This window comes from Sciurus carolinensis, unplaced genomic scaffold (genome assembly GCF_902686445.1).
Source record: "Sciurus carolinensis unplaced genomic scaffold, mSciCar1.2, whole genome shotgun sequence".
Classification (NCBI taxonomy): domain Eukaryota; kingdom Metazoa; phylum Chordata; class Mammalia; order Rodentia; family Sciuridae; genus Sciurus; species Sciurus carolinensis.
The window spans coordinates 103091-115620 of NW_025920128.1; positions in this window are offsets into that span (position 1 = coordinate 103091).

Consider the following 12530-nt stretch of genomic DNA (forward strand, 5'->3'; position numbering starts at 1 on the left):
ACTACACTAAGATTCCATCTCACCCCAATTAGAATGGCGATTATCAAGAATACAAGCAACAATAGGTGTTGGAGAGGATGTGGGGAAAAAGGTACACTCATACATTGCTGGTGGGGCTGCAAATTAGTGCAGCCACTCTGGAAAGCAGTGTGGAGATTCCATAGAAAACTTGGAATGGACCCACCATTTGACCCAGCTATCCCACTCCTCGGCCTATACCCAAAGGACTTAAAATCAGCACACTACAGAGATACAGCCACATCAATGTTCATAGCTGCTCAATTCACAATAGCCAGACTGTGGAACCAACCTAGATGCCCTTTAATTGATGAATGGATAAAGAAACTGTCGTATATATATACAATGGAATAGTACTCAGCCGTAAAGAATAATAAAATTATGGCATTTGCAGGCAAATGGATGAAATTGCAGAATATCATGCTAAGTGAGATAAGCTAATCTCAAAAGTTCAAAGGACAAATGATCTCACTGATAAGAGGATGATGACACATAATGGGGGTGGGTGTGGGGCACGAATGGAGGAAGGAAGGACTGTATAGAGGGAAAAGATGGGTGGGAGGGGTGGGGGGAAAGAAAAAACAGAATGAATCAAACACCATTACCCTGTGTAAATGTATGATTACACAAATGGTATGCTGTTACTCCATGTACAGAGAAACAACATGTATCCCATTTGTTTACAATAAAAATAAATTTAAAAAGGAGTGTACAGCTTGATGAACAGGACGCAGTGCTCATTTGCGTGACCATGTCTCAAGTCAAGAGTGTACATCTTGATGAACAGGACACAGTGCTCACCTGCATGACCTCTTCTCAGGTTAAAGGAGAAAGCATTTTAGTTTGTTCTCCTTGGAATTCGTTGAGTTTTTTTTTTTTTTTTTTTACCGTGCCGGGTATTGAACCCGGGGCCTTGGGCACGCACTCTACCAACTGAGCTACATTCATGTGTTTTCTGCCATTATTTTCAACTGCCTTCTCTGGACTGTGCTCTCAAGTCCTCTTGTTCTGAGACTACCATTTTGTATACAGTTGATGTAGCTCTGTAGATCTCTTGGGTGTTCTTCTCTGTCATTCTGTCTTTCTGGTCCTCAGACCAGAGTTCCCACAAGTGGTCTTCATGGTCAGGGTCACTGATTCCCCTTTCTCCCCCTTGAGACCATCTGTCGGAAGCTTCCAGTGATTGTTTTCCATTTCAGTTTCTGTGCTTTGTAGCTTCAACACTTCTCCTTGCTTCTCTTGCTGACTTCCATTGTAGGTCCTGTTCGGTGAGCCGTCTTTCCTCTGGTCTCTGAGGGCACAATCATGCTTTATTGTACCCTTCACATCCACATTTTTCATCTGTTTGCTTTCACAAAGGCACGTGGCTTTGGCTTTTGGCTCCATTTCTCCAACATCAGGTGTTCGGTTTTTGTCGCTGTGTCCCATTTTGATATTTTGTGGAGCACTTTTTCGTGATCACTATGTCTGTGGTGAAGATCTGTGATCAGTGACTTTGTTGTCTTCTTTGTGTTGGTCAGTTTTTCATCACTGAAAAAATATCTGAAAAAAGTCACCTTAAACAAGGACAGATTTGTGTTGCTCCTGGCTTCAGCCTCGTGTCCTCTGGCTGCATTGCTGTGGCCTGTGTGAGGCAGAAGATCATGGCGGCAGGAGCAGGGGCCAGAAGGTGCGCCAGAGAAGGTGCCAGTGCAGGGTTCACCCTCGGGCCACTCCCCAGGGGCCTGCTCCTCCCTGGGCCTCACCTCCTGAAGTCTCCACTGCTCCCCAAGCATCACGCGTGGGACCAAGCCCCCAACACATCAGTTGTTGGGGACATTCCAGACCACGGGGTCCAGCCCAGCAGCGGTCGGGGGTCCTAGGTGGATGGGAGGCGTCGGCGCGGTGGACAAACAGCAGACAGAGACACCGAGTGTCCTGAGGCTGAGTCTGAATCTTTATATTTTCTGCCAGTTTTTTAATAGACTTTTTTATTTAGTAATGATTATATCATCTTATGGTTAGTTTAAAACAAGACAAACCTTCAAAAGTACAGTTTATGCTTCTTCTCAAAGTACACATTCTCTCTGTATGACAGCCTAGCCCAAAACAACCTTATCTTCCAGCTAGATTAGAACAACCTTGTCTCCCAGGTAAATTAAAACAACCTTGTCTCCCAGCTAAACTGAGGGCACCATGATCTGCCAGCCTTCAACCTTCAGAACAAACACGTCACTAGATTTTCTGAGAAACCACCCCCACCATGAACTCCAGTGTTTAACAGCGAAAAGCTTTTACTATTATTAAAGGGCAGAGAAATCAACTTATAGTTAATATCTAGTCTGTTCTATTTCATATAATGGCAGATTATAATCTTATTCTGATTCTCAAAGAATTAGACTAAACAGGAAAAGCGCAAATTATATTTATGACTAACCTAAACGTTTGTATTATGTAAAGTATCTCTAGAATCAACTATTAAAACTAGGAAAGCAACCAAGGCTAAACACCACATCCAAGCTCAGAGGAATGCCTCTTTATCCATCTATATTTAGAAATTATTATACCAAAGCAATCACAGGCTCCTTTTAACTTGAGCACAGCTACAATAGTTTATTTTCATATATTTTATCCTTGTATTACTGCTAAATTTTCATACAGTAAAACCTTCCCAATGTTTTTCCAATAAGTTTCTGATATATTGATCATTAATATTAAAAAGCAACTACACATGGAGACATGCCACGCCTATGGCCCCCAAGAGGGAGGACAATCAACAGAACCTGGTCAAGTGTCGGATCCTCTGCTCCAACAGAACCGTGTCAAGTGTTGGAAATAGGAAATAGATGCGGCACCAGACCAAAACCATAATGTTCTTTTTATTGTTTTGAGGTACCCCAACCACATCCAGATGACACCGAGGTTAATACACTAATATTGCTAATACACGTTGTGTGTTCGTACAGCTGTACTGAACACGACACTCTTCCATTTTTCCCCTTGCTGCTCGTTCCTGCCTATTCTCTGAACCACAATGATACTCACATCAGGCCAACTATGACCCTGTGGTCACTTGTAAGTATTCAAGTGAAAGGAGGAGTCGTACATCATCTCTCACTTCAAATCAAAAGCTAGAAATGATCAAGCTGAGCGAGGAGGACAGTTAAAAGCTGAGTGAGACTGATGGCCAGGCCTCTTGTGTCCAGCTGCAGAGGACAATTTCTTGAAGGAGATCAAAGTATGACTCCAGTGTACACCAAGTCTCGCTTTTTCTGTGAAGGAAGTTCCAGTGGTCCTGATAAAAGACCACGTCAGTCACAACAGACCCCAAGTCTGATCCAGATCTAACCTAGAAGCCTGCTCTGGAGGAGGACTGGCTCTCCTCAGCTGTGTGAAGGCAGAGGCGGGAGGAAGCCGCCAGGTGTGGAGCTACCGAGTTTGCTCCTGAGTCTAGAGAGGAGAGCTTCGCCAGGATGTGGAGGTGCAGGTGGAGCGAGTCATCCAGAAGACCTGACGAGGACGCTGCTGGCAGAGGTGCACGGGACGGCTCTCACCAGGTGACCAGCCTCGGAAGAGATGCCGTCCAGGACCTCCACCGTCACCAGGCTGGTGCCTGCTCACGGCCTCGGAGGACAGGGGTCTGACGGGCGCTGGCACGGCTGCTGACCAGGTTGAAGCCGGGTGCATTCACGATCCCCCAAAGCCTCGGACTCTTAGGAGTCACGCTGCTTTACTTGCCTTGCTCTATGAAGGGATGACGCCCTGAAAGACGCGTGCGTGTCCCGCACAGCTTCCCGGATATCTTAGGTCTGCCACTGAGACCTACTGCCTGCTGTTTTCATGTCCCCCTCCAGCCTCCACTCTGCAGCCCTTAGTTCTGGGGTAATGATGCCTTTTTAGTCATAGGGCTATAACTTTCATAAAGAGTGGTTCCTCTGAAAGTCCTGGACAGAGTAAATCAAAAACCATCTGGAGAGTCTGCCATTTTACTTGCCATTAGGAACCCTCGTGAGCCGGGTGTGGTGGCCACGCCTGTGATCCCCACAGCTGGGAGGCAGGGATCAAAAGTTCAAGGCCAGCCTCACAACTTAGCAAGACCCTGAACAACTTAGACCCTGTCCCAAGTAAAAGATGAAAAGGACCAGGGAAGTGGCAAAGTGCCCCTGGGTTCAAGCCTCTGTACAAAAAACAAACAGACACCCACTCTTGATTCACAGGAGGAAGTGAGAGCACCAGCATCGATTCACAGGAGGAAGCGAGAACACCAGCATTAACAAGAGTTTGGAAGAAGTCAGTTCCAATCCGCAGATGATTTGGGGCACTGATGACTTCGGTGGAAAAGTAACTGCAGATCTTGTAGGAATATCAGGAGAACCAGAATTGGAAGTGGACATGAAGATGAACTGGATCACTTCAGTCTCGTCTGACATTTGATGAATCAGTTGTTTCTTCTTGTGAATAGTCGAGTGTTCTCCTGAGATGGATTCTAGTCTTGGAGAAGATGCTCACAACATGGGTGAGACGACAACACATCCAAAGCTTCACGTGAAACCAGCTAGTAGCCCAGGCACAGCTTTTGAGAGGACTGGCTGCAACTTGCAGAGAAGTTCTGTGGGTAAAATACTGTCAGACAGCATCACTGAGACAAACGACAGCAGGAAGAACCGCCTGGTGTGGCAAACCTTGTCTTAAGAGATTTGTGCAGCCACCCGACCTTGATCAGGTGGAAACAACGTGAAGGGATCCCTCTCCCTTACTCTCCACTGAGACTAAAACTGCTGGAGACTTAGACGGTCATTACCATTGTTAGCCGTGAAGTTTTTTATTTGTTTGTTTTTTGTTTGGGGGTTTTTGTTTGTTTGTTTTTGTACCAAAGATTGAACTCAGAGGCGCTTAACCAATGAGCCACATCTCCAGCCCTTTTTATATATTATTTAGAGACAGGGTCTCACTCAGTTGCTGAGGCTGGCTTTGAACTCTCGATCCTCCTGCCTCAGCATCCCCAGCAGCTGGGATTATGGGTGTGCACCACTGCACCTGGCGCAGTGAAGTACTTTTCATTGAAGTGTGCACAGTTCTGACCTCAGGTCCTGTGTGGGCAAAGGGACGGGTTCCGTCGGAGGGATGGGCTGGCTGTAAATTAATCGCTAAGAAATTTATTTAACAGAAAAAAACACAGGAGACAATTACCTCTTTAATTGGGGCCTGACAGACTGAGCCATGCTAAAGGATCTGGCTCTAACCCTTGAGGTGGGACTGAGGGCCACTCTTTCCGCAATGGAAAGCATTCCAGAGGTGTCTCGAGACTGGACCTGTGCATGAGGAGGCCGGGCTAGATCAAGTGAAGACTGGGCTGGAGCCAGTGGCTGTTCCGGAGCAAAGGGTCACACCTCATTATTTAGTGGGGCCAAGGCTAGCCCCATTTCCAGTTTCCTGTTGTGTAAGCCGAGTTGCTCTGTTACGCTCATCTGGGCAAGGCATTCCCGAACCCAATGGAACAAACCCCTAGAACGTTTGTCTTTGCAGCGGTCTACAGTCTCCACCCATCTGCCCCTTTTTGCCTCTTAGAATTGGTCTCCTTTAAAGGAGCTTGCACAACTTGTTTTAAGGTGGCTGCCATTGATACACCTTGCGGGCATGTTGGTCTGATATCAGAACAGAGACAGATATAATCTAATATTGTCCCCTTTTGACAGGGTGGCTGAATTACCCCTTGTCTTGGCAAACTTTATTAGCATTTCCAAAAGCCAGCTGTCCACTAAAATCTCAGAGGCACTTGGATTGCCAATCATATGGTGTGTGGCTTGGTGTAGATGTGCCACGAGGTCTGAGAAATCTTCCTTGGCCCCTGCCAAATGTGGCTGAGGTCCAGGCTTCTATCTCTCTTAGTAGGTAAATCTCTCTGTGCTCTTTGTGCACACACACTTATCTGAGCCTAAGTTTGCAAATCATAATTTAATTGCTGCCCCAAATCAGCAAATCCTCCTGTCCCAATTAGCAAATCTAAAGTAATCTCAGCTCAATGCAATCTGTTAGTTTCCACCTGCTCGAAGCCATGTTCCATCTAATGGAATTTCCATAGTAAATACTCGCCTCCCAAAAGGCAGGCTTTCGCCAGTGTGAGCCAGTCGATAGGTGGTAGGCCTCGTGCACATCAATTCTAAAAGACTTTGTATGAATTGTGGGTTTACACCATACATAGAGCAAGCAGATTATACGCCATTTAATGTTTTAAAATGAATAGGTGCGTGAGTTCTTGGCTCCTCTGGATTTTGAGCATCTGTTTGTTCAAAAATAGGGTAAAACCTGAATCCTGCTAACTCTTCCCCTGCCACCTCGGCAACTTGGAGGTCCTGTTGGAACTGGGAGGGTTTTGCAATAACAGCAATGTTGGCCTTCTTGGCCTGTGATCTTCCTCTAGGGGAAGGGTGGGCCCCTAGAGCAGGACCATTCAGATGAAGATCACAGAGGTCTTGTGCCCACTCATCTTCCTCCAACTCTGAATCCTCTCGTGCCTGCACAGGGTTCTTCCCCCATCTTCCTGCATCTCTGTCTAGTGGAATGTGCTTTAGCCCTGCCTCCAAATGCTTTCCCTCCTTTTTGCTTAACATATTCCTGATAGGCAAATAGGTCCTAGAAGATCAATATTCCTGCCTATTAAATCCAAAACTTTTTTAATTAAAATATTTTTTATTTTTACAGACACATTTTGATTCATTGTACACAAATGGGATACAACTTTTCATTTCTATGGTTGTGCACAATGTAGATTCATACCATTCATGTAATCATACATATGCATAGGGTAATACTGTCTGCTTCATTCTACTGTTTTTCCATCCCCTCCCCCTCCCACCCCTTTTTCACCTATACCATCCAAAGTTCATTCTTCTCTTTCCCCAGCCACCCCCACTCATTATATATCATCATGCACTTATCAGAGAACACATTTGGCCTTTGGATTTTGGGGCTTGGCCTATTTCACTTAGCATGATATGTTCCACCTTCATCCATTTACCAGCAAATGCCATAATTTTATTCTTCTTTATGACTGAGTAGTATTCCATTGTGTATATATACCACTGTTTCCTTATCCACTCATCAATTGAAGGACATCTAGATTGGTTCCACAATCTAACTATTGTGAATTGAACTGCTATGAACATTGATGTGGCTGTATCACTGTAGTATGCTGATTTTAAGTCCTTTGGGTATAAACTGAGGCGTGGGATAGCTGGGTCAAATGGTGGGTCCATTCCAAGCTTTCTGAGGAATCTCCACACTGCTTTCCAGAGTGGTTGCACCAATTTGTAACTGCACCAGCAATGTATGAGTGTACATTTTTTCCCACATCCGTGCCAACACTTATTATTGCTTGTGTTCTTGATAATAGCCATTCTAATTGGAATTAGATGAAATCTTAGGGTGGTTTTAATTTGCATTTCTCCAATTACTAGGGATGATGAGCACTTTTTCATATATTTGTTGATCACCTGTGTATCTTCTTCTGTGAAGTGTCTGCCCATTTACTTAGCCCATTTATTGATTGGGTTCTTTGTATTTTGGGTGTAAAGTTTTTTAAGTACTTTATAAACTTAGATGAGTGCTCTGTCTGAAGTGTGTGTGGAAAAGATTTTCTCCCACTCTGTAGGCTCTCTTTTCACATTATTGATTGTTTCCCATGCTGAGAAAAAACTTTTTAGTTTGAATCTATCCCAATTATTGATTCTTACTTTTATTTCTTGTGCTCTGGGGGTCTTGTTAAGGAAGTCTGGTCCTAAGCCAACATGATGGAGATTTGGGCCTACTTTTTCTTCTATTTGGTTAAGGGTCTCAGGTCTAATTCCTAGATCCTTGATCCATTTTGAGTCGAGTTTTGTACAGGGTGAGAAATAGGGGTTTAGTTTCATTTTACTGCACATGGATTTCCAGTTTTGCCAATACCATTTGTTGAAGAGGCTATCTTTTCTCCATTGTAAGTTTTTGGAACCTTGGTCTAGTATGAGGTTACTGTACTTATGTGTGTATGTCTCCGTGTCTTCTATCCTTACCATTGGTCTACCTGTCTATTTTGGTGCCAATACCATGCAGTTTTTTTTTTCTTACTATTGCTCTATAGTAGAGTTTGAGGACTGGTATTGAGATACCTCCTGCATCACTCTTCCTGCCCAGGATTGCTTTGGCTATTCTGGGTCTTTTGTTCTTCCAGATGAATTTCATGATTGCTTTTTCTGTTTCTAAAAGAAATGTCATAGTGATTTTAACTGGAATTGCATTGAATCTGTATAGCACTTTTGGAAGTATGGCCTTTTGGATAATATTAATTCTGCCCATCCAAGAACATGGGAGATCTTTCCATCTTCTAAGGTCTTCCTCAATTTCTTTCTTCAATGTTTTGTAGTTTTCACTGTAGAGATCTTTTACCTCTTTAGTTAGATTGAATTCCAAGTATTTTATTTTATTTTTTGAGGCTATTGCAAATGGAGTTGTTTTCCTCATTTCCCTTTCAGATGTTTCAGCGCTTATGTATAAAAATGCTTTATATTTATGTGTGTTGATTTTATATACTGCTATTTTGTTGCATTCATTTATGATGTCCAGAAGTTTTCTGGAGTTTTTTTGGATCCTCTAAATACAGAATCATGTCATCAGCAAATAGTGACAGCTTGAGTTCCTCTTTTCCTATTCGTATCCTTTTAATTTCTTTGGTCTGCCTAATTGCTCTGGCTAGAGTTTCAAGGACAGTGTTGAATAGAAGTGGTGAAAGAGGACATCCCTGTCTTGTTCCCATTTTTAAAGGGAACGCTTTCAGTTTTTCTCCATTAAGAATGATGTTGGCCATGGGCTTAGCATAAATAGCCTTTACAATTTTTTCTAGTGTTTTGAGCATGAAGGGGTGTTGTATTTTGTTGAATGCTTTTTCTGCCTCAATTGAGATAACCATATGATTCTTATCCTTAAGTCTATTGACATGATGGATTATGTTTATTGATTTATGGATGTTAAACCATCCTTGCATTCCCAGGATGAACCCCACTTGATCATGGTGCACTATCTTCTTAATATGTTTTTGGATACGGTTTGCCAGTATTTTGTTAAGGATCTTTGCATCTATATTCATCAAGAATATTGGTCTAAAATTTTCTTTCCTTGATGTGTCTTTGCCTGGCTTGGGTATGAGGGTGATATTAGCATCATAGAATGAGTTTGGTGGGGTTCCCTCCTTTCATATTTCTCGGAATACTTTGAGAAGTATTGGAATGAGTTCTTCTTTGAAGTTCTTGTAGAACTTGGCTGAGAATCCGTCTGGTCCTGGGCTTTTCTTGGTTGGTAGGCTTTTGATGGCTTCTTCTATTTCATTGCTTGATATTGATCTGTTTAAATCGTGTATGTCCTCCTGGTTCAGTTTGGGAGGAGCATATGTCTCTAGAAATTTGTCGAAGTCTTCAGTATTTTCTATTTTATTGGAATACAGATTTTCAAAGTTGCTTCTTCTCATTATGTTATATATTTCAATGGTGTCTGTCGTGATATTTCCTTTTTCATCATGAAATTTAGTAATTTGAGTTTTCTCTCTCCTTCTCTTTGTTAGTGTGGCTAAGGGTTTGTCTATTTTGTTTATTTTTTCAAAGAACCAACTTTTGTTTTGTCAATTTTTTGAATTGTTTCTTGTGTTTCTGTTTCATTGATTTCAGCTCTGATTTTAATTATTTCCTGTCTTCTACTACTTTGGTGTTGTTCTGTTCTTCTTTTTCTAGGGCTTTGAGCTGTAATGTTAGGTCATTTAGTTGTTGAATTTTTATTCTTTTCTTGAATGCACTCCATGCAATGAATTTTCCTCTTAGTACTGCTTTCATAGTGTCCCAGAGATTTTGATATGTTGTATCATCATTCTAATTTACCTCTAAGAAATTTTTTATCTCCTTCCTGTTTTGTTTTATCCATGCTTCATTCAATAGCATATTATTTAGTCTCCAGGTGTTGGAGTAATTTCTGTTTTTAATTTTGTCTTTGATTTCTAATTTCATTCCATTATGATCTGATAAAACACAAGACAGTGTCTCTATTTTTTTTCATTTCCTAAGGGCTGCTTTGTGGCATATGGTCTATTTTCAAGAACCTTCCATGTGCTGCTGAGAAGAATGGGTGGAATGTTCTATATATGTCTGTTAAGTCTAGGTTATTGATTGTGTTATTGAGTTCTATGGTTTCCTTTTTTGGTTTTTGTTTGGAAGATCTATCCAGTGGTGACAGCGTTGTGTTAAAGTCACCCAGAATTATTGTGTTGTGGTCTATGTGATTCCTGAAATTGAGAAAGATTTGTTTGATGTACAGGGATGCACCATTGTTTGGGGCATAAATATTTACTATCATTATATCTTCCTGATTTATGGTTCCCTTAAGCAGTATGAAATGTCCTTCTTTATCCCTTCTGACTAACTTTGGCTTGAAGTCCACTTTATCTGAAATAAGGATGGAAACCCCTGCTTTTTTACTGAGTTCATGTGCGTCGTAGGTTTTTTCCCATCCTTTCACCTTTAGTCTGTGGATGTCTTTTTCTGTGAAATGAGTCTCTTGCAGGCAGCATATTGTTGGGTCTTTCTTTTTAATCCATTCTGTCAGTCTATGTCTTTTGATTGATGAGTTTAGGCCATTAATATTCAGGGTTATTATTGAGACATGATTTACATTCCTAATCATTTGTCTTATTTTTGGTTTTTAAGTTGGCTTGATTTCTCCTTTGAGTGGTTTTTCTCTAGGGTAGTTCCTCCCTTTGCTGACCTACATTGTTGTTTTTCATTTCCTTCTCATGGAATATTTTGTTGAGAACATTCTGTAGCTCAGGCTTTCTATTTGTAAATTCTTTTAACTTTTTTTTATCATGGAAGGATTTCATTTCATCTTGAAATCTGAAGGTAAGTTTTGCTGGGTATAGGATTCTTGGTTGGCAACCAGATTCTTTCAGAGCTTGAAATATGTTGTTCCAGGCCCTTCTAGTTTTTAGAGTCTGGGTTGAGAAGTCGGCTGCTATCTGTATTGGTCTCCCCCTATATATGTAATCTGATGCTTTTCTCTCGCAGCCTTCAAAATCCTATCTTTATTTTGAATGTTAGGCATTTTCATTATAATGTGCCTCGGTGTGGATCTGTTGTGATTCTGTGCATTTGGTGTTCTGTAAGCCTTTTGTATTTGAGTTTCCATTTCATTCTTCAGGTTTGGGAAATTTTCTGCTATTATTTCATTGAATAGGTGGTTCATTCCTTTGGTTTGTTTCTCTGTGCCTTCTTCAATCCCCATAGTTCTTAAAGTTGATCTTTTCATGACATCCCATAGTTCTTGGAGATTCTGTTCATGATTTCTTACCATCTTCTCTGTTTGGGCAAGTTTATTTTCAAGATTAAGTATTTTGTCTTCATTGTCTGAGGTTCTGTCTTCCAAGTTGTCTAGTCTGTTGGTGATGCTTTCCATTGAGTTTTTTATTTGGTTTAATTTTTCCTTCCTTTAAAGGATTTTCTTTGAGACTCTCTCTCTTTGTTGAAATGATCTTTTGCTTCCTGCAGTTGCTCTTTCAACTGCTTATTGGTGTGATCATTCATAGCCTGCATTTGCTCTCTTTTCTCATCCTTTGCTTCACAAATCATTTTAATTATGTATATTCTGAACTCCTTTTCTGACATTTCTTCTACCATGCTGTCACTGGATTCTATTAATATAGAATCTAGATTTGTTTGGATCATTCTCTTCCCTTTTTTTTTCATGTTGTTCATGTATCTTCCCCTCTAGCAGTGCTGATCTGGGGTATTGTAGTTTCCTCCTATAGCCTTATTGTGACCCTATAGGTTTCCAAACATTTTCTTTAAGGGGAGATCAATATTAGCAGTGCCCAGTTCATACAGTATGCAACTCAAAACCAAATAGCTCCTATGAAGATGTTAACAATATTTTTAAACAGAATGAGTTCAATTATTATCTTCAGTATAACAAATAGATTTGCGGTTAGGTCTGCAGTTTCTAATGGAGGAAAAAGAGGATGCGGAGGAGTGTAAGATGTAGCTATTAATCAGGTAAGAAAAGAATATATTGAAGTTCTAGATAATAGAAACTGTGAGAGTGTAATGAAAAGAAGTTGGTTGTTATCATGGGAAAAGGGAGAAAGAGGCTCTGAGGGAACAAGTTAGCAAAAGGAAAATACAGTGAGAAAAGTAAAGAAATAAAAACTTAAAATTTTTCAATAAGGAGAAAAAAGAAAATCTGCACTGTAACAGTCATATAGTATTCAAACCTCCCAGTCTTCAGTGGCCTGATGCATGAGAGGCACCTGACAATGAGCTTCCAGTCTGCAGCAGGCGTCTCTGGATGGGATTTGCCCCACCTAAAGGTGGGAGCTACTGCTTCCGGAATTATCCAAGATGGCTGCTCTGGCTTCCAAATGTGTTCACAAATGGGGAGCTGCAACTTGGGGTGTGGACGTGGTCGGCTGGAGGTCCTGGAGGCGTGGTGTGGTTGGTCAGGCGGGGTCCTGGAGGTGGGCG